Genomic DNA, 24,044 nt, shown 5'->3' with positions numbered 1-24,044 from the left:
ATAATTAGTCATGTTAATGAGAGGGTAAAAATAAGATTCATCTTTTTTAACCTTCTATATCACCTGGTGTAGTGCTTTTCACATTTAAAAAAAAGGCTTAAATCTAAATATTAAATAAATGTCTATGACCACTGTTGGCTGGGAGCATAAACTTTATGAAATACTAAGAGAATCATTTCACAATTAGCAGCCAGAGCTTCCTTGAGAAAAGGCATCAGAGTTGCTCATCAGACTAAGGTTGAGCAGAGTTCTAAAGCTAAGGGCAAACAACAAATGTTGATTGACTTTGCCATTGGCAGTCACAGATGGATGGATTGTTGTTCTTATACTGATATTTCCAGTGAGCAAAGATCCATCTCGACAGCAGTATCTGCAAAACTCCAGGATCAAGAAATATGTATGTGTAGATTAATGTGTATTCTGATCTATCCCTGTTATCTATATCCAAGAGGCTCTTGGAAATTCTTCACACCAGCTAAACTATAACTTAAAGCTCCAAACCCCACTATCTAAGAAAATATATGTATTTCTTCCAAAACACAAACGAGTAAAATGTCTTAATATGGTCCCTACTGCTGTTCCAATATTAAGTGGGAACAAAGCCTTCAGCCAACAAACTCCCCAACAGTTAGATTTTAGGCAGTGAGAATTCTGCTTCTGGTAATAGCAAACTAGGTAATTCAGGCCAATCTTCCCACTAGTAATAGTGGAAAAACTGGATCAAATAGGAAAAACATCTATTTTACAGCTTAAGAAATCACTAAGACAGAGACAATTTACGGATCAAAAGAATTGAGAGAAGGAGGAAACCCAGATAGGTGAGGCTGGCCCTTGGGGCTACTTTCCCTTATAGATTTCTACCATTTCTCCAAGAGGAGACTCAAAGTCTGAGAACCTAAGCAGAGCTGTGAAATGCTTATATGGTTGGTGAGACAAACATTGGAATTAAGGGTTCACCAAGGAGGAAAGCCTTGCCAAACCTAGCTTTTGTGTTGAGACCCCAAAGGTGTACTCTCTGGACTAAGAGTAAGTTGGAAATAGATTTTTAATTATGTCAATCTCTGATTGAATTGAGGTGATCTGGAATTACTAGTATTCTTAGCCTAGGTCCAGAGCAAATGTAAAACTCTTCAGGGGGAAGATAGCCTCACATTGCAGAGACCCAATTTTTCTCAGTCTTTCATATAATATGAGAAACACAAATTTGTAAACACAAAACAGGAGAAACATGAGACAAAGGAGCAAGACTCATAGGGGATCCAGAAAATAGTAAACCTGGAATTTAAAATAACTATGCTTAATGTGCTCATGGAAAATAACAGGTGAGACTAACAGAATATGGCAGAAACAATATTTCAAGATATAACAGTGTGAAAGTCACAAAAATTTTCAAACCAAAGGTACACATCTCAAGCAGGACTCATGCAAAAAAACCAAGGTAATCAAGAGAAACATAGATTAAAAACATAAATTCTGTAAATTTAAAAAAAAGCCAAGGTAGGAGAGAGAAGGGGGCTCGGGAGACAGAACACAGACAGAAGGGACCCAGTAGAAAGTAGACAGTAATATAGTAGTTTAAACTCAAACACATCAGTAACCACATTTGAAGTAAACATGCTCAAAAACATTTGAGGTAAAAAGATTGTCAGACTGGATTAAGAATAAAAAATTTAAACCCAACTATGTGTTGCTTACAAGTGATATATCTTAAATATAAAGGTACAGAATTTTAGGCACTATAGAACCAAGTGAGGATTTGGGACTATGAAACATTATTCAGTGTGCCTGAAGTTATTGCAATACAGAGTTACTTCATCTATCTGCTGGATTAAGTCAGTAGCTAGAAGGTGGTATATTAGGACATTGAATAACATTGACTAAGTTGACATTTTTTTTTGTCTCTGTCACTCAGGCTGGAGTGCAGTGGTGCCATCTCGGCTCCCTGCAACCTCTGCCTCCCGGGTCCAAGTGATCCTCCCACCTCAGCCTCCTAAGTCACTGGGACTTTAGGCATGTGCCACCATGCCCAGCTAGTTCTTTATATTTTTTTGCACAGATAGGGATTCACCATGTTGCCCAGGCTGGCCTCAAACTCCTGGACTCAAGTGATCCACCTGCCTCAGCCTCTCAAAATGCTGGGATTATAGGCCTGAGCCACCACACCTTCCCAGTCAGACATTTTTACCCCAAGCCATATTATGAATTTAGCAAGGACTACATATAAACTAAGGATTTATAATCTTTTAATAATGAGATACAGTGTTTTGGGTTTTTCCCACCAAATTTCTCTGAAGTCTTATATTATTGGATGATGTACGAAAATGGTAGGGAGAAGTTCTCTTCTCACAATTTGTAAAGCAGTGGAGAGAGCTGTAAGTAGTAAGGCAAACTTGGAATTAGCCAGGGGAGTTGGCTATGCTTTTTCAGGTTGCAAGAGAGACAGCAAAATGTTTGGCTACCTTTTGGTGATGAGAGTTTATTGAAAGGACAGGTGAGGGTGTGAGAAAACACAGGAAATCATCTCAACAGCCAGGTCTCAGGAGAAGTGAACTGATAATGCCACTTGAGGTACAAAAGGGATCACTTTATCTTTTCATGAGAGGTCTTTATCCAGACTTTTAAAAATGTGTCTTCTTAATCCCTGGCATTGAGAGAATATGGTTATTTCAGGATACGGAAAGCAATTTCAATAGCATTATGATGTCTAATAATTAAAACTGGCCTTTGAGAGTTACTTCAGTAAAGTGGTAATTGTTATATCAGCAACACAGTTCAATATAATTCTTTATAATCATAATAATGGACTATGGTATTATTAATATGATTATTGTTATCCTAATAGGGCACTGACATCTCTCTGCACACTATGGCCTGTTTTGTGTGCTTGGGGCTAGAGGGCATGAAAGGAAAGAGCTTTGGTTTTAATGGTGCTTCCTCTCCAGTTCCAGCTCATCTATCTATGCTTCAACTTTAATTAAGTTCCACCTTCATGTCAGTGATTGCTTCATCGAGTTTATTAAAACAATAAGGTTTATTCATTTGGGGATTCTTTTAAATTATGCTTGCTGATCTTACAATCCAAGACCATTTAAAACAAAAGGAAAACATTTTTGTGTCCCTGGGAGGTGACACGACTCACTGGTTCTGTGCTGTCTGCTCACACCTCCAATATTTACCAGAGTCAAACACTCCTGGTAAACTTACTGAATTATATCCAAAGGTTCAATATCTAAAATAAGGAGCCTTGGGACACTATAGTAATTTCATCCATGCCATTAAATCCTGCCATATTTTTAATGTGCCGATGCACCATTTAAAGGAAAACTTCAGAGAATCTTGTGTAATGGAACAGATAATTTTAGTAAGTTAAATAAACCCTCCACTCCTTCCTTTAATCCATAATTTACATGTAGATTTTGAACTAAAATCTTAGAATCTTATAAATTGGATTTCTCTAAAGTGTGGAAAGCTTTTATCTGGAAATAGTGCCCAAGAGATGATTCTCTTCTTCAGGTCATTTACTTAGTACATTTATCAATATTTTGGCAAAGGAGCATACTTTTTGAAGTTGGAAAATGGAAGGTACCTAGCTAGTAATTTTTACATGCTAGACACTAAGATCTAATGCAGAGAAGAGGGAAGAATTAATGACCCTCAGTGAAGGTAAATTAGTTGACTTATTGATATAGTTTGGCTGTGTCCCCACCCAAATCTCATCTTGAATTGTAGCTCCCACAATTCCTGTGTGTCATGGGAGGGACCCAGTGGGAGGTAATTGAATCATGGGGGTGGGTCTTTACCATGCTATTCTTGCAATAGTAAGTCTCATGAGCGCTAATGGTTTTATAAAGAGGAGTTCCCCTTCACAAGCGCTGTCTGTCTTTGTCTGCTGCCATCCATGTAAGGTACAACTTATCCTCCTTGCCTTCCACCATGATTGTGAGGCCTCCTCAGCAACATGGAACTGTAAGCTCATTAAACTCTCTTTCCTGTATAAGTTACCCAGTCTCAGGTATGTCTTTATCAGCAGTGTGAAAATGGACTAACACAGTAAGTTGGTACCAGTAGAGTGGTGCATTGCTGTAAAGATACCCCAAAATATGGAAGCGACTAGAACTGGGTAACAGGCAGAGGTTCGAACAGTTTGGAGGGCTCAGAAGAAGACAGGAAAAATGTAGAAAAGTCTGGAACCTCCTAGATACTTGTTGAATGGCTTTGACAAAAAGGCTGATAATAATATGGACAATAAAATCCAGGCTGAGGTCATCTTGGAGATGAGGAACTTGTTGGGAACTGGAGTAAAGGTGACTCTTGGTATGTTTTCGTAAAGAGATTGGTGGCATTTTGCCCCTCCCTTAGAGATTTGTAGAATTTTGAATTTGAGGGATATGACTTGGGGTATCTGGTGGAAGAAATTTCTAAGCAGCAAAGCATTCAGAAGTGGCTTGGGTGCTGTTAAAAGCATTCAGTTTTAAAAGGGAAACAGAGTATAAAAGTTCAGGAAATCTACAGCCTGAAGATGTGATTAAAAAAACAAAAAACCATTTTCTGGGGAGAAATTCAAGCCAGCTGAGAAATTTGCATAATCAGGAGCCAAATGTTAATCACCAAGACAATGGAGAAAATGTCTCCAGGACATGTCAGAGACTTTGCGGCAGCCCCTCCCATCACAGGCCCAGGGGCCTAGGAGGAAAAAAATGGTTTTGTAGGCCAAACCCAAGGACCCCCTGCTCTGTGCAGCCTAGGTACTTGGTGCCTGCATCCCAACCACTCCAGCCATGGCTAATGGGGCCAAGGTACAGCTTGGGCTGTTGCTTCAGAGGGTGAAAGCCCCAAGCCTTGGCAGCTTCCATGTGGTGTTGAGCCTGTGGGCGCATGAAAGTCAATAATTGAGGTTTGGAAACCTCCACCTAGATTTCAGAGGATGTATGAAAATGCCTGGATGCCCAGGTAGAAGTTTGTGGCAGGGGCAGTGACCTCATGGAGAATCTGTGCTAGAGCAGTGTGGAAGGGAAATGTGGGGTTGGAAACCCACACAGAGTTCCTACTAGGGCACTGCCTAGTGGAGATGTGAAAAGAGGGCCACTGTCCTCCAGACCCCAGAATGATAGCTACACCAACAGCCTTCCCCATGTGCTTGGAAAAGCTGCAAGCACTCAACACCAGCCTGTAAAAGCAGCCAGGAGGGAGGCTATACCCTGTGAAGCCACAGGGGCAGAGCTGCCCAAGATCATGGGAACCCACCTCTTGTATGAGCATGACCCAAATGAGAGAAATGGAGTCAAAGGTCGTTTTGGAGCTTTAATATTTGACTGCCCTGCTGGATTTGCATGGGGCCTCAACCCCTTTGTTTTGGCTAATGTCTCTCATTTGGAATGGATGTATTTACTCAATGCCTGTACCCCCATTGTATCTAGGAAGTAATTAATTTGATTTTGATTTTACAAGATCATAGGCAGAAGGGGCTTGCCTTGTCTCAGATGAAACTTGGGACTGTGGACTTGTGAGTTAATGCTGAAATGAGTTAAGGTTTTAGGGCACTGTTGGGAAGGCATGATTGGTTTTGAAATGTGAGGACATGAGATTTGGGAGGGTCCAGGGGTGGAATGATGTGATTTGGCTGTGTCCCTACCCTAGTCACATCTTAAATTATAGGTCCCACAATTCCCATGTGTCATGGGAGGGACCCAGTGGTAGGTAATTGAATCATAGGGGTGGGTCTTTCCATGCTATTCTCATGATAGTGAATAAGTCTTATGAGATTCTGATGGTTTTATACAGAGGAGTTCCCCTGCACACATTCTCTCTCTTTGCCTGCTGCTATCCGTGTAATATGTGATTTACTCCTCCTTGCCTTCTGCTATGATAGTGAGGTCTTCTCAGCTACGTGGAACTGTAAGTCCATTAAACCCTTTTTCCTATAGAAATTACCCAGTTTCAGGTATGTCTTTATCAGCTTGAATGAACTAATACACCTATGCTATTTGCATTGAACCCACCATGATTTCACAATTTTTCTATTCTATCCACACACGACAGCTAAAGTTTCACGTATACAGGGTTAATAAAAAATGTTATCCAATGTACCAAAGCTAGCTCTGTTAATGAACATAAAGACAAACCACCTTCAATTTAATTTCAGTCTGGTCTGATGGTCCTTCAAGTTTTGGCATTGTGGGTTGGTGCCCCGACATACCATGGCATAGGCTCGGCAAAGCCATGCATCTTCATATAATTCCATTTAATTCCACTAGTTACTTGCCATAAAATCCAAGAAGGATTATTCATTGTCTTTATTTTCATCTGCAAACTGGATATTCATTTCTTCCTAGAGTATATGATCTATTAAAAAACAGATTCAATAAATATTCAATAACCATATACCAGTTAGACTCAGTAAACCATATATGGGATTCTATGCAGATAATTGTGCCTAGAGATGAAAAAGTGCAACATAAATATGATTAAGACATGGCACTTTACTTTATTGAACCACTGAACTCTTAATACAGGAAAACAAGACTTATGATTTTTAAATGATCCTTTATCAAAATGACCCATCCTTTTATCCTCCATGGGTTTCCAATGTGAAAAGAATGATATTCTCAAGCTGGCTCTATGCTTTTAGTGAATTGTTATAATTTTATGTTGCCTTGGCATCCATTTTGAATACAAGTCTAATTTTCTCATATCAGAAGCAGGGCCCAATTATCCTGAACAGTTTCCAGTTTTGCACCACACCTAAATGGTTTAGATGGTCAGAGATAAGAACTTAGAGACTCTTTCACCTGCCTTGCTAACTAGGCTCCTGCTTTCTCCCTTTGGTTCCTTTACACAGATCATTTAGGCATTTGCCTGAGAACTTAAAGTGACCCACACCTTATTCCCTTATATATACTGCTAGTTGCCATGCATGCTCTCTCTCTTTCTTGGCATGCTCTCTCTTTCTTGGCTTGATTTGTCATTACTGACTCATGTGACCTGTGGACAGAGGTATGCACAGGATCTGTAAGTAAAAATTATTTAAATATGTTTTCTACTGTGGCGGGGTATTGAATTTGCACCTTTCATCTAATGAACTAGGAGCTGCCCTAGGCTGGGTTTTCTCCAAAGTTGGGGAAAATAAAAGGTCAGGCTCCCAGTGTCAGAGTGATGGTCAGGCAGGCATAAACTGGACATGGGTCAGAGAAGAGCCGTGAGAGCATCTGTCTGTATAAATAAGTTTCCCATGTGAGGGATCCCTGGGTCACAGATCGAACAACCAGGCATTAGGCCATCCACCAGGTAAAACAAATATCCCATGAAAGGCACACGGTAAGCACCCATGTCCCACTTGCCTTAATTTCCTATTAGGGCGGGGTTGTTGGTCACTTGGGTACTGGAACTCCAATTTTGCTGGGGGCTCTCAAAACAATCCTGCAAGTCAAGAAAGGAATTATATTAACATTTTGCCTTTGGGTATTCCTGCCAAGGCCATCTGTCACATCCACTCTTTCCCTAGAGTAGTCAGAGCTGTCAGAACAGCACTCTACAAGAAACTGATACTGTATAGCACAGCAAGAAACATTTTCTTTGAAAAAATAAGATGCATCCAATGGCCATCAGTGGGGTTAAACCAAGTCAGATAGAGTGGCAAAACTCTGGCGCCATGAAGTCTAGGATGGTACATTTCTGAGCAGATGTCTTACTTCAAAGAAATTGTGATTTCTGAACCAGTTTTAGGGGAAGAGGTGGAATATATACTTGGAGGAGAGTTGGAGCTCAATTTGTCTCTGCTGCTTAAGAACTCTGGAAGCCTTGAGATGGGTTCAAAATTCCTCCTTTAGCTTGGAGAAGTTTGATCGTCTGAAGCCTTCTTCTCTCAACTTGTCATTCTCCATCCAGCTTTGTTCTGTTGCTGGCGAGGAGCTGGTTAACATTAGACAGATAAACGAGACAGAAGGTTAAAAAGGATATCCAGGAATTGAACTCAGCTCTGCACCAAGCGGACCTAATAGACATCTACAGAGCTCTCTGCCCCAAATCAACAGAATGTACATTCTTCTCAGCACCACATTGCACTTATTCCAAAATTGATCACATAGTTAGAAGTGAAGCTCTCCTCAGCAAATGTAAAAGAACAGAAATTATAACAAATTGTCCCTCAGACCACAGTGCAATCAAACTGGAACTCAGGATTAAGAAACTCATTCAACTACATGGAAACTGAACAACCTGCTCCTGAATGACTACTGGGTACATAACGAAATGAAGGTAGAAATAAAGATGTTCTTTGAAATCAATGAGAACAAAGACAGAACATACCAGAATCTCTGGGACACATTCAAAGCAGTGTGTAGAGGGAAATTTATAGCACTAAATGCCCACAAGAGAAAGCAGGAAAGATCCAAAATTGACACCCTAACATCACAATTAAAAGAACTAGAAAAGCAAGAGTAAACACATTCAAAAGCTAGCAGAAAGCAAGAAATAACTAAGATCAGAGCAGAACTGAAGGAGTTAGAGACATAAAAAACCCTTCAAAAAATCGATAAATCCAGGAGCTGGTTTTTTGAAAAGATCAACAAAATTGATAGACTGCTAGCAAGACTAATAAAGAAGAGAGAAGAATCAAATAGATGCAATAAAAAATGATAAAGGGGATATCACCACTGATCCCACAGAAATACAAACTACCATCAGAGAATACTATAAACACCTCTACGCAAATAAACTAGAAAATCTAGAAGAAATGGATAAATTCCTCGACACATACACCCTCCCAAGACTAAATCAGGAAGAAGTTGAATCCCTGAATAGACCAATAACAGGCTCTGAAATTGAGGCAATAACTAATAGCCTACCAACCAAAAAAAGTGCAGGACAAGATGGATTCATAGCCAAATTCTACCAGATGTACATGGAGGGGCTGGTACCATTCCTTCTGACACTATTCCAGTCAATAGAAAAAGAGGGAATCCTCCCTAACTCATTTTATGAGGGCAGCATCATCCTGATACCAAACCTGGCAGAGACACAACCAAAAAAGAGAATTTTAGATCAATATCCCTGATGAACCTTGATGCAAAAATCCTCAATAAAATGCTGGCAAACCGAATCCAGCAGCACTTCAAAAAGCTTATCCACCATGATCAAGTGGACTTCATCCTTGGGATGCAAGACTGGTTCAACATATGCAAATCAATAAACGTAATCCAGCGTATAAACAGAACAAAGACAAAAACCACATGATTATCTCAATAGATGCAGAAAAGGCCTTTGACAAAATTCAACAACCTTTCATGCTAAAAACTCTCAATAAGTTAGGTATTGATGGGACGTATGTCAAAATAATAAGAGCTATCTATGACAAACCCACAGCCAACATCATACTGAATGGGCCAAAACTGGAAGCATTCCCTTTGACAACTGGCACAAGACAGGGATGCCCTCTCTCACCACTCCTATTCAGCACAGTGTTGGAAGTTCTGGCCAGAGCAATCAGGTAGGAGAAAGAAATAAAAGGTATTCAATTAGGAAAAGAGGAAGTCAAATTGTCCCTGTTTGCAGATGACTTGACTGTATATTTAGAAAACCCCATCATCTCAGCCCAAAATCTCCTTAAGCTGATAAACAACTTCAACAAAGTCTCAGGATACAAAATCAATGTGCACAAATCACAAGCATTCTTATACACCAATAACAGAGAAAAATCATGAGTGAACTCCCATTCACAATTGCTTCTAAGAGAATAAAATACCTAGGAATCCAACTTACAAGGGATGTGAAGGACCTCTTCAAGGAGAACTACAAATCACTGCTCAACAAAATAAAAGAGGACACAAACAAATGGAAGAACATTCCATGCTCATGGGTAGGAAGAATCAATATCGTGAAAATGGCCATACTGCCCAAGGTAATTTATAGATTCAATGCCATCCCCATCAAGCTACCAATGACTTTCTTCACAGAATTGGAAAAACTAAAGTTCATATGGAACCAAAAAAGAGCCCACATTGCCAAGTCAATCCTAAGCCAAAAGAACAAAGCTGGAGGCAGTCATGCTACCTGACTTCAAACTATACTACAAGGCTACAGTAACCAAAACAGCAAGGTACTAGTACCAAAACAGAGATATAGACCAATGGAACAGAGCCCTCAGAAATAATACCACACGTCTACAACCATCTGATATTTAACAAACCTGACAAAAACAAGAAATGGGGAAAGGATTCCCTATTTAATAAATGGTGCTGGGAAAACTGGCTAGCCATATGTAGAAAGCTGAAACTGGATCCCTTCCTTACACCTTTTACAAAAATTAATTCAAGATGGATTAAAGACTTACATGTCAGACCTAAAACCATAAAAGCCCTAGAAGAAAACCTAGGCAATAGCATTCAGGACATAGGCATGGGCAAGGACTTCATGTCTAAAACACCAAAAGCAATGGCAGCAAAAGCCAAAATTGACAAATGGGATCTAATTAAACTAAAAAGCTTCTGCACAGCAAAAGAAAGTACCATCAGAGTGAACAGGCAACCTACAGAATGGGAGAAAATTTTTGCAACCTACTCATCTGACAAAGTGCTAATATCCAGAATCTACAAAGAACTCAAACAAATTTAGAAGAAAAAAACAACCCCATCAAAAAGTGGGCAAAGGATATGAACAGACACTTCTCAAAAGAAGATATTTATGCAGCCAACCGACACACGGAAAAATGCTCATCATCACTGGCCATCAGAGAAATGCAAATTAAAACCACAGTGAGATACCATCTCACACCAGTTAGAATGGCCATCATTAAAAAGTCAGGAAACAACAGGTGCTGGAGAGGATGTGGAGAAATAGGAACACTTTTACACTGTTGGTGGGACTGTAAACTAGTTCAACCATTGTGGAAGACAGTGTGGAGATTACTCAAGGATCTAGAACTAGAAATATCATTTGACCCAGCTATCCCATTACTGGATATATACCCAAAGGATTATAAATCATGCTGCCATAAAGACACATGAACACATATGTTTATTGTGGCACTATTCACAATAGCAAAGACTTGGAACCAACCCAAATGTCCAAAAACAATAGACTGGGTTAAGAAAATGTGGTACCTGTATACCATGGAATACTATGCAGCCATAAAAAATGATGAGTTCATGTCCTTTGTAGGGACATGGATACCATGATTCTCAGCAAACTATCGCAAGGACAAAAAAACCAAACACCGCCATGTTCTCACTCATAGGTGGGAGTTGAACAATGAGAGCACTTGGACACAGGAAGGGGAACATTACACACCAGGGCCTGTTGTGGGGTGGGGGGAGGGGGGAGGGATAGCATTAGGAGATATACCTAGTGCTAAATGACGAGTTAATGGGTGCAGCACACCAACATGGCACATGGATACATATGTAACAACCTGCACGTTGTGCACATGTGCCCTAGAACTTAAAGTATATATAAAAAGAACTCTGGAAGCCTTAATCTCCTCAGTTGTAAAAGGGGAGTAATAATGCATACCTAAAAGGATTATTGAAGTTTTGGAATAATGTCTTTAAAGCATTTAGCACAGAAATAGATCCAAATAATAATGATGAGGAGGGTGATTATGATTAATGATAATATCAGCCTGACAGCTGCTGAGGAAGCTGACATCAGTACCTCTGGTTCCATGGATCTATGTGTGCCCTTTACTGGAATTTGAATTATCACAAATCTTACTTCACAATTCCTCATGATTTTATTCACAGAAGCATTGCATACTATAGTGTTATGTTTGGAATAGAACCAATTCCATGTTCTTAAAGGTTGAAGGCTCATTCACTTAAATATTTATTGAGGCCCTACTATGTGCTAGATGGTGGTGATTCTGTGATAAGAAAGAAACCTGACTTTGCTTTTGTGGTACTTATAGTCTAGTAGGGGGGAAACGGACAAGTCAAATAATCATCTGGGTAAACATAATGATATAACCATAATCATTGTTATAAAGAGCTAAATATTTCTAATGAAATTTAGTATAGTCTGCAGATAACAGCTATGCTCTAGAGAAGAGGAAGTTATAAGTTACTGGGTATTTTTCAAATTATTTGGTTGCAGTAGAATTTCTGACGTCAGTGATTATTTTGTATGGTAATAAATAGAAAAAAAAGTAAACTATATTCACTAAACATCATTCTTCTGACAACTGCTTGTGCTGTCATCTTTCAATTCTTCAGTAGACTTTTCTGAATAAAACCTGTAAATGTTCAGAATTAGTCATTAGTCCACTGTCAACATGTATCTTTGTCTTCAATTCTGTGGAGACTCAGAGGATAGACTTGTACTCCTTCTGTTTCTAGGTTCTAACTTAAAAATGTATATGAACTATGGACTGAGAGGCTGCTGTTTCCAGAACTTCAAGTGCCATTAAGGGAAATCTGAACAGGTGTATCACATTGGCTCCATGAAGCTTACTGGTTTAACTGAGTTAGCTTGGAAAAAGTGGTAAATTAACCCTAATTTCTTCAGCTTTAGTGACTCTAGCACAGATGTTAAGCAAGTAGAAATTGTTTCAAAGGGCTTAGTGCTCTGATTCTTTCACTTGATATTAGCACATTTTCTGGTTTTGATGGGCTTGGCTTTGTGTACCTTCTAATTTATAAAAGTTCTTTATCCCACTTCTCTATATGTTTCCTTCCCCTAGTGCTTGTAATGTCTTTTTATGCACAAATGTGGCTGCTTCAAGAGCCTCCTGCTAAGAAATGAGCAAAAGAGGAACTGAAAATCCTTTGGCTCCTTTTGAACCCATGAAACTTGCTATTTTCAGAACCACAGGTCTGGAACAGAAAAGCTAAGTTGGTCAAATGCTAGCAGGCAGCCCACTTCAAATCTTTGGTGATAGAGATTTATAGAGGTTTCTGTTTGTTTTCTTCAGCAACTCTCAAAGAGTACCTGTTATATAGTAGGCACTCAGTAAATATTTGTTGAGTGAATCAGTAATAAATAAACTTCAAATTTGATCTTATACTCATTGGCAACTTTCACTTCCTTCCTTTGGGATTGTGAAGATAGTTCTCAAAGTATATAATAACACAGAAATTTGCTCTTCTTCCCTGTCTGCAGCTACATCTATTTTTTTTCCATTCACCGTTGATCTTTATGTGTGAATCATGTCAGACTTTTCATTGTCCTTGGTTGCTTTAGCAACTCCCCATCTCTTCATTACCCTGTAATTTCTCAAACTCTGCTTAAGCTGGACAGCATTTCAGTCTGGCTCAACTGAACTAGGCAGCTAGAGAGTATTGATTCCTAAATACCATGTTGAGAGCAAGCGTGAGCAAGGCAGGCAGTGTATAATCAGGGTGCCACTAACTGGAGAAAACTAGCCAGTTAGTGTTTTTGAAGACCGTTCTAGTTAGAGAGTGGCCACTGCTGTTAGTGTAATTACCATCAGTGAAAGTGTTATCACCCATGATGAATCAGTTCTTGTTTCCCAGAATAACTGGGATTCTAATTGATAAAACACAGAGAACATAAGCAAATCAGAAAGAAATGAGGAAGGCTATTAATTTTAAATATAAGCTGCATTGAACAAAAATTTATGAGATTGGTCTGGGCAAGAATATTTTGGATAACACCCCAAAGCACAAGGAACAAAAGCAAAAATAGACAAATAAGATTATATCAGACTGAAAATCTTCAGCACAGCAAAGGAAACAATAAACAGAGTGAAAAGACAACATACAGAATAGGCCAAAATATCTGTTAACTATGCATCTGACAAGGAGTTAATATCCAGGATGTATAACAGCACAATAGAAAAAGCATCCAATAAAAAAAGCAAAAAATTTGACTAGACATATCCCCAAAGAAGACACAAATAATTAATGGGTATATGAAAAAAGTCTCAACGTCACTAATCAGCAGGAAAATGAAAATTGAAATCACAGTAAGTTGTCAATGTCACCTTGTTCAGAATGTTATTAAAAAGAGAAAAAATCATAAATGCTGGTATAGATGTGTAGAAAGGAAAACTCATACACTGTTAGAAATATAAATTTGTACATCATATAAATAGTATGGAGGGCCCTCAAAAATTAAAAATAGAACTACCGCATGATCCAGCAATCCCACTACTGGGTAAATATCCAAAGAAAATGAAATTAGCATGTTGAAGAGCTATTTGCATTCCTATGTTTATTGCAGCTGTATTCATAATAGCCAAGATAAAGAATCAACCTAAGCGTTCAACAGAGGAGTGGATAAAGAAAATGTGGTGTACGTACACAGTGGAATACTATTCAACCACTAAAAAGAATAAAGCATTGTCATTTGCAGCAACATGGATGAACCCTGAGGACATTGTGTTAAGTGGAATAAGCCAGGCACAAAAAGATGAATACCACATGATCTCATTCATATGTGGAATCTAAAGAAGTTGATCTCATAGAAGTAGAGAATAGGATAGTTATTACCAGAGACAGGGGTGGGGAGAATAGGGGGACGAGGAATATAGGGTGAGATCGGTCAACAGGTACAAAGTAAAGTTAGAAAGGAAAAATAAGTTCTGGTGTTTTATTGCACAATAGAGTGACTATGGTTAACAATATTGTATATTTCGAAATAGCTGGGAGAGAGTATTTTGAATGTTCTTACTACAAATAAATGAATACAAGAAAAGAATCGTACGAGAGGATGGGTATGCTAAATACCCTGCTTTGATATTTTATACAATGTATACATTTATCAAAACATCCCACTGTTCCCCATACCTATGTACAATATTATGTTTAAATTAAAAACAAAATAAAAAATTAGGAGAATGAGTTTTAGGAGAAAGAAATCTGTGCTCAGAATCAGCTTATTTTATGAGTCATTTATTATATCTTAGGATTGTGCTAAGTGTTTTACATGCATTTCTCATTTAATACTTATACCAATCCTATGGCTTAAGATTATTGTGTGTTCCTTTAGTTGGTAAGAAACCAAGGCTTAGAAAGTTTAAGCAGTGAGTCAAGGACCCAGGCAACCTAACTCCAAATCCAAAAATTTTAGCCAATCTACCTCATCTCTATATCTGGGTGCAAATTGTATCTACAGTAGTACTTTTCTCTCAACCATTTCTTGTCCCTAATGAAGGATGTTGTACTTGTATACATTTGTCATTCTTTTGAGTTCAGACTTGCTTTTGCATTTGACTTAAAACCAGCTACTTGTACGGGGAATCTTACTAGTTGACTACCTTCCTCTTAATAATTTTGGTTAGAGAAAATAGCACAAAGTTTGTAGGAAGGAGAAATGAATTTCAGTGTAAATAGAAACACGAAGGCATTACATATGAAAATATCTTGAATGGTGCCTAGCACATAATAAGTAGGTTCATCATTAAATGTAAGTTAAAAAAAATAAAAAAAAACCCACGTTGGAGAGGCACAGTGGCTCACATCTGTAACCCCAACACTTTGGAACCCAGGAATTTGAGATCAGCCTGGGCAACATGGCAATATCTGTCTCCCCCACCACCCCCCCCAAAAAAAAAAGGTCAGGTGTGGTGGCTTATGTTTATGGTCCCATCTACTTGGGAGGCTGAGGTGGAAGGATTATTTGAGCCTAGGAGGTCAAGGCTGAAGTGAGCTGTGTTTTGTGCCACTGTACTCCAATGTGGGTGACAGAGCAAGATTCTCTCTCAAAAAAACAATCACCTTAAATCTCTTTTCTTTTGCATCTATATCTTAGGAGTACAGACAGAGAGTAATACTAAGAGAAGGTAGAGGCAGGAGGAGGAAGAGGAGGGAAGAGAAACCAGAACATACGTCCAAAGATATATGAACCCGTTAGGTAGGAGATGAAGGAAGGGTTTGTGGAACAGAATCCCATATTTATATTTCTTGCCTTTTCTGGATCCTGGACACTCTAGAGGAAAATTGAAAAGATGGCTGAGTGGGGAAACTGAGAGCGCCAGAAGAGAGGAGAACTTTGCTGACTTTTAACTTTGGTGGGGCCAGTCCTAAATTAAACCATACTTCATATTCTGTGAGGGATGAGAATCACTTTCTGGGATTTTTAAATGCCATCAAGTGCTTAAGGCTCTTTTCTGGGTATTTAAAAAGGCTGTGGAAATCATCCTCGTTTTTATTGGTCAAGTACCTAGTAGGTCATAATGAGCTAGTTGAAACGTGAAAACCAACATTTCAGACTTGTGTCTGACTTTACAGTCTAAGCTATGATGAACTCCACTCTCCTCCACTCAGCCTCTTTCCTTGCTTTCAGGATGTCAAGTCCAAAGACCTGAGCTACACTCTAGGCATGGGGCAAAGGGATGGTGCTGCTACCAGTGCCAGGTGTGGTAGTCGATGTCTTTAGTAACATTGGAGATAAAGTCCTATGTATTTCAGACTGTGTGACACATTTGGGGTTCACTGTTAATAAGAATATTATGGTTAACTGAAAGGTATTTGTCCACAGATAGACATTACAACGAACAAACAATTTTTCTTTGATAAAAGCACAAAGTACCTTGGGGATCACGCAGTTAGAGCTTCTGCTTCATCATTATGAACATAAATTCTCTTTGTACCAGGAAATCGTGGAAGCAATAGCTCATAGACAGCTCATATTGAGAGAATGTTAATGAGCCACTACATACTCTCTGAGGTTGACTAACCATTGTGGAGATAATGCTGGTGGCAAAGGATATGACTATTCTAGAGGGAATGGGCAAGTGAAGCAAAGTGTCTCTTAATGTGTGCCATCTACCAGCACTAAAATGGTGCCCACTTGAACTGATTTGTAAACTTGTAACATTGACTTTGACCATCTGTACTCCTGGGTATCGTGGTAAGTAATAAAGTAGATCACTATGCAATGCCTTTTTTTTTTTTTTTTTGAGACAGAGTCTCGCTCTGTCGCCCGGGCTGGAGTGCAGTGGCGCAATCTCGGCTCACTGCAAGCTCCGCCTCCCGGGTTCACGCCATTCTCCTGCCTCAGCCTCCGAGTAGCTGGGACTACAGGCGCCCGCCACCGCGCCCGGCTAATTTTTTGTATTTTTTAGTAGAGACGGGGTTTCACCGTGGTCTCGATCTCCTGACCTCGTGATCCGCCCGCCTCGGCCTCCCAAAGTGCTGGGATTACAAGCGTGAGCCACCGCGCCCGGCCTTGCAATGCCTTTTAAGGTGCACACTCTGCTTGTGGTGCAAATAGTAATTCATGGGCCTGGTTTTGAATCTATGCTGGTCTGCCTTATTTAAGAGAGCATTCAGGTTTCCATTATAGCTATGGCAAACTAAAATCTAATTGAATTCTACAGGCATTTAATAGCATGTCTAATGCGTGCAAAGCTCTCTGCTAGGGGATGGTAGAGGTACAGAGATAAAGGACAAAGATCAGTGCTTGGTAATCCAGGGGTTACTAGCTATAGAAATTCTCTTAACTTGGTTCAGTAAATCTGAGGAACTGGGAAAGGTGAGACAGGGAGAAAAGGGAGAAAAGTCACTGCAAAGTGTGCTGACAACCTACTCTGGGCAATTGAGGGTGAATCCTGCTAGGACTCTCAGATTCTTTGTGGTACACATCAGAAATGCCCTACCAGAGAATGGGAGGTGAGACACTTAACTAATGACTCCTAGCCCCTATCAGTTGAGGACTGGCCCTGGGGTTGTCAACTCCACAGTATTTCCTGGTGCCTCCAGGCTGAGCAGGCTCTCTGAGTGCTTGAGAAAGTCTTCCAGCAGAGGAGGAAGCAGCAGGAGCTTGAAGTCAGAAACCGTAAGCAGGCTGGAAATGGTCTATCCCGGTTGCTGATGAGCTCATCTCAGCCTATGCGGTTGTTGTTGACTTATTATAACAGTTGCATGTGCTTGCCACAGAAAATTTGGTAAACAAAATTCCATAATCACATTTTAGAGATAACCATGGTTATCACTCTGGTGTGTTTCCTACCAAACTTCTTTTTCCATTGTGTGTGTGTGTGTGTGTGTGTGTGTTCTATACATGTATATTGGCAGGGTTTTATTGTTTTAAATTTTACTTTGTAAAAAACAGAATCATGAAAATGGAGGAATTTAACTGTTACACAGTCACCACAAAGTCTTCAGCTGATTCTAACAGGGAGGGAGTGTGAGCTTGGGAGAGACACTTCTATTCATCTCAGGGCAACAGCTGGACAGTGACTCAATTGAGAGCTGTGAGCTGTCCGTAATCCCAGCAACTCAGGAAATGGATGTCTCTGTCCTAAAGAGGGGAGGAGTGGGCAGGGCACACAGCACCCACTACAGTCCACCCCTTTAAGCTGATAGGATTCAATTTTTGTATAATAAATTCTGGGAACATCTCTTTAAAAAAAAAAGAAATTTTACTGTGTTTTTTTTAAGTTTTTTACTATGATTATCAAGTTATTATATACTTTTTTTTATTATTATACTTTAGGTTTTAGGGTACATGTGCACAATGTGCAGGTTTGTTACATATGTATCCATGTGCCATGTTGGTTTGCTGCACCCATTAACTCGTCATTTAGCATTAGGTATATCTCCTAATGCTGTCCCTCCCCCCTCCCCCCACCCCACAACAGTCCCCGGAGTGTGTTTTTCTTGTTGTTTCTCCACTATTCAAAGTGGCTTGATCCTTAGTATTTACTTGTCTCAGGGAGTTTTGAAGAACTCATGGTAGGCAGTACTTGAGGTCAGTGCATCTTCCTGTCTTTTGTAAAGACCTAAGAAAGTTGCAGAAATTATTCCAGATGCTCTGGAGGGAAAAAGGAAATCAAGAATCTCTGATAGTAGTAAGAGAGAAAAACATATAACCCAAGAGTGGAGGGCTGATAGAGGTGTGAGATTCTGAAATGTGTCAGGAACCTTCTCAGTCTATGGCTGTGCCCTAGGGAGATGACCAGAGCTTGGAAGGGCAACTTCTTGGTGCTCCAGAAAGAATGGACCTGAGGCACACTGGCTCTCAGCCTAGTCAGTGCTTCCACATAACCTCATAGGAGGCACAAAAGAAGCAGACCTTTCCTTCCAAAAGTCTGGAGCCTGCTGGGGCAGCAGCGTCTTGGAATGGGGTTGAATAATGTAGATCAATGATGACTGATGATGTAAGAATGTTCTCTGGTGCTTGGCTTTGCATAATGTGCTAGGGCTTTTCCTAAGGAGGGGGACCCCCAGAAATGACAGATTCTGATTTTATATTTCTGTGGATGTGTCCTAAAATTTCATTTCACTTGATTAGAAATAAATAAAGGAAAGTGAGGATTTAAATTCTAGATTTCTGTTTCCTAGGGGATTACTTTCTCATAGTTTCCTCGGGTCCTGGTGCCTAAGTCCAACCTATTACCACTGGGATGTGGGTCACATCAGTACAGATATGCAACTCTTTCATTGTTTTCCATAAAAAATAAAACCCACTCTAAATATCTGGTCAACTTGGGGTCATGGGGAGAGACCATGTTACTCTGTAGTCTTATACCATCTTGCTATTTCTTCTCCTTCTACATCTCCCCTTTCCTCTTGCATCAAGAATGGGCTCCCATGTCTTCACTGGCTCTTTAGGCTGGTATTGTTCCCAATGGTCTGTTTTCTTTTTTCTTTCTTTTCCTTCCTTTCTTTTCTTTCTTCCTTTCTTTTCTTTCCTTCCTTTCTTTTCTTTCTTCCTTTCTTTTCTTTCCTTCCTTTCTTTCCTTCCTTTCTTTTCTTCCTTTCTTTTCTTTTCTTTCTTTTCTTTTCTTTCTTTCTTTTCTTTCTTTTATTTTCTTTCTTGACAGAGTCTCACTCTGTTGTCCAGGCCGGAGTGCAGTGGTGCAATCTCGGCTCACTGTGAACCTCCGCCTCCTGGGTTCAAGTGATTTTCCTGCCTCAGCCTCCCGAGTAGCTGGGACTACAGGTGTCTTCCACCATGCCTTACTAATTTTTGTATTTTTAGTAGAGATGGGGTTTCACCATGTTGGCCAGGCTGGTCTCAGACTCCTGAACTCAGGTGATCTGCTTGCCGTGGCCTCCCAAAATGCTGGGATTACGGGAGTAAGCCAGTGTGCCCGGCCTCATTGGTCTGTTTTCATAAGTTGTTAAATTTTTTAGTATATTCTCTGTTCTTGATCATCCTTCTAAGGAGAAGCAAAACAAATTTCTCTCCTTTTCATTTTATAACAAGTTAGTAATGATCTTTTGGAGCTCGATAATACCCTTGAAGGTCTCATGCTCTCCCACAACTTCCTTAAGGAAATAGTTCTTCTAGATATGTATAGTTCCCTTTTTAAAAGGCATTCTGTAGAATAAAGTTATATATGATATATAAAACAGCCTCTTCAAAAGTTTTCAAGTTATGTGATTGAGATAATTATGGCAGAAACACCAAATCCCATTTTATTTTTCTCTTCTTGGGTTTTTGGAAGACAACATCCTCTAGCATTCCTTGCAGTTAGGTTGTGGCCATGTGTCTGCAATGAGCCATGAGCAGAAATGAAAAAGTGTTATTTTCAGGCTGAAGGATTTGAAAACCAGTGTGCAGCTCTCCAGCATTCTCTGTGTACTGCAGCAACTGGAGAAGCTATGTGTTAAGATATTTGTGTTACAAAATGGAAGCAACCTGGACCACAGAGCAGTTTCTCTAGAGAGTTCCCTGACTGAATTTAACTTTGTGGTCCAATTGGCAGAGAAATAAACCACTGTTATTTTAGGGCACTAAGGGTTGGCTGTGATAGGAAGTTATCAAATAACTTCTGCATAGCCAAATTGATGGTTAAGCTTTATCCTGATTAATATGACCAACTCTCAAATCAGACTTACTGGATTCCATTCCATGCCCTACCTCTTTCTAGTTGATCTCAGAAAAATTACTAAATCTTGTTAAGGCTCAGTTTCCTCATCCTTACAATAGTACCTTACTCATAGAGTGATGAGGAGACAAGAAATATGAGGTGCTTAAAATACCTGGTATAAGATAAGTGTTCAAAAAGCATTAGCTTTTTGATGATAATTATGATGCATTATGATGATTAAATTCTAAAACAAAGCTATTGGTGTAAGCATGTAAATACTCCTAAACAATTTCAATGTCCATATTTTTGTTTGTATATAGAACTAATTATTCTTCTAAAGCAATAGCATTAGGAAAGTTATTGTTCAGTCAATATGTTTATTTTATTTATTGAGGGGCAGTAATCAGATGTATGGGCATTAGTTTCTCACATTTGTTATCACAGAGCCACATATAGTACTGTTTTGTAAATAGTTTAATCTTTTGCAATCATGATTACATCTCTATCATTCCTAAACCAGGTTATTTTTACTCTTTTTTCTCTCATAGTCTGATTTGTCTTGTCATCAACTCATCTTTCTATAAGTAGACGGCTGTCATGCCTTCTTCTTGTCAGTACATGTGGCAGTGGCTCCCAGACATCCCTGATTCTGCTCCCCTACCGTTGCTTATGCTGTTGTAAAGGTGGTGGGGAGGGTAGATGAGAGGTTGAAGGAGGAAAGGGACAAGATGTTTTCATGGCTTAATGCCTAGGTGGCTGGAAGTTTGGGCATGACCTCACCAATGTAAAGGCACCCCAAGCTAGTTTTGTGCCTGCAGTGTGTGGGTGTGCAGTATGGAGAGTGAGATTTCAGGGTCAGCACAGAGCAGCATTTGTCCAGTGCATTTGTGGTGCTGGCAGGACATTAAGATGGAGACATCCTGTGGCTTTTTAGAAATACAGAAGTGGAATTTTAGAAAGAGTTTGCACCTGTATTTGGTAATTACTTTAGAAGAGAAGTTACAAGCAAAGGGATTGAGGTACAACAAAAAAGATTCCTTCACTTAAGGTATGGAGGAAGGAATGGGAAGCAGTTAAGGGGATAGAGAGGAGGACCATGGAAAGAAGACATTGCTCTGCAAGTCGAAAAGTAACAGTTGCATAGACAGTAGCTGGCACATAATAGACACTAAGTAATTATTAAATGAATGAATGGAAGGGCATTGGACTATGCTAAATAGCACAGGCCATTCAAGGAGAATGCAGACTCATTCCTGGCTCTATTTTACATCTTTTTTTGTATTATTTGTTAATCTTATTTCTTGTTTTGTTTAGTATCCACTCCCCCACCTTAGTTTTAATTTATTTTACCTTGCTGCCTAAACTCATTTTGGAGCAAAATAAAATATTCAGAAACAAAAGTATTGTTTTCAAGGCGACTATAAATTAGCATGATTTTAAAAACTAAGGAATGAATATATTTTCTATTCTCATTGCACCAGGAGATTTCTGCCCCAAAGAACTTTATTATTAGGCTCTGAGTAAGCACATTGCCATAAGGACTTTACCCCTGATGCTTCTACATGGCATCATCATTATAAAAATAGATTTTCAGTCGTAAAATATTTCCATGTAATTTCTATCCCAATGAATAGTAAAATACAGGCACGTAAGGGCCTATATTTCATGCCATGTTAAGAAAAGATTAGATAACAAATGATAATAGTGATAATAGTGGTGACTTGTAAGTATGCATGTATTAAACATATTAAATATACATGCAGTTATAAATCTTTATATAGAACATTTCTGAGGGAACCAAGGAGATGTGACTGCTTATTAATTCCTTGACAGTTTTCCTTCCTAGATATTGAAGAAGTTGGGATTTTGGTTTTTGGTTTTGGCACTGTCGATCCCAATCTTTCCTTACTCTCCATTCTACAAGCTGTCTCTCTTGACTTTCCTTCAACTAAACATCGAAGACCTTGCCTTCAACCAAACCTGCAGGGCTTAGCCATGTCCACGTGGTGCTGCACACAGGTGGCGGCTCTCTCCTGGGCTGCCAGCCTTTAGCCATCTATCTCCATTTAGGGGTGCCGTGCATTTTGCAGCCAGGAGCCAATTACTCTTTCTGAAGCCTGTCTGTTCTTTTGGCAGCCAGACACAGAAGTGGAGTGAATTCGTAGGGAGCATGGGAACAGGCAAGGAGAAGAGTGGAACTATCTGTGGAGAGGATCTATTTGGTGACCGTTTCAGCCATACCCATGAACCTCTAAGCAAGAAGCCATTCCATTGACTTGACTCTTAATGTTTATCTCTGATATAAACAGCAGAAAGATGGGCTAGAGAGATAAAACTAAACAGTGCATTTTCCTTGGACAGTAAATACTCCATATTATACCATTTTGTGTTTCCACAGTGCTGTTGACAGCTATTGGCTTAAATTAATGTCTCTACCTCAAAATATGGGTCACATGCTAAAGCAAACAGATAGGACTGAGTAGGTAAAGGAGGTAAGGTGAAATTAAAAGTATTTTACAAGTCCTCAAGATATGCATATTCGCATTGCATTTCCCCCTCATTTAGGGGAAGAAAAACTGATATTGTATAGGAAAAGTGCCTACAATGAAAGAAACTTGAATTATTGCATGTCAAATCATTCAAATTTCACAAACTTGGATTCCTGAGGCCTTGTTTTTTTGGGACCTTCGTGTGTTTGACATTTCATTTATAGCACACACTTGAGGTATGACTCTTATTTCAGCTCCAGTTACCACTAGACTTGTGTAAGTGTGTGTGTGTGTGTATATATGCAATTATGTAAATTATATAAATAAATCTCCAAATGCAAGTAAATATTGTGTAACTTAAGGATCTAACCTGGAGTTCTCAGAGTTCTTAAGAAACAGGGCTCTGAATGTGATAACTGAGTAGTCCCTGTTACTGTTTAATTTATGACAATTCCTAGTGTTGGTAATCATTTACCTATTTATTTCATGTTTCTGTACTTCAATAGCTGCCTAGCTTTCACATAGTACTTTTGGAACTAATAAACCTATTCCATTACCTTGTTGGATGTGCTGTTTCACTTTTAATCTATTGTGGTTGGTTGCAGTGGCCCAATTAAAAGCTTGTAGCAGCCATGTTACTTAATTTCACAAATGACTCGCTTAATATCCTTCACAGGAAGTGTGTCTTCTCTAGAACATTTCAACTAAATTTTTTTTTCTGACTTCTTCTCAGTGGACCTGTTGTTGACTGACATCTCATCTGTCACTTTGTGTTGGGTTTACATTGTTTTAAGCTTTAAGAATAATTTTACTTACATGAAATTATTTTATTAAAAGAAAAG

This window comes from Symphalangus syndactylus, chromosome 14 (assembly GCF_028878055.3).
Source record: "Symphalangus syndactylus isolate Jambi chromosome 14, NHGRI_mSymSyn1-v2.1_pri, whole genome shotgun sequence".
In the NCBI taxonomy this organism is placed as follows: Eukaryota; Metazoa; Chordata; class Mammalia; order Primates; family Hylobatidae; genus Symphalangus; species Symphalangus syndactylus.
The sequence above is the reverse complement of the archived record's forward strand: the minus strand, read 5'-3'. Positions refer to the sequence as shown.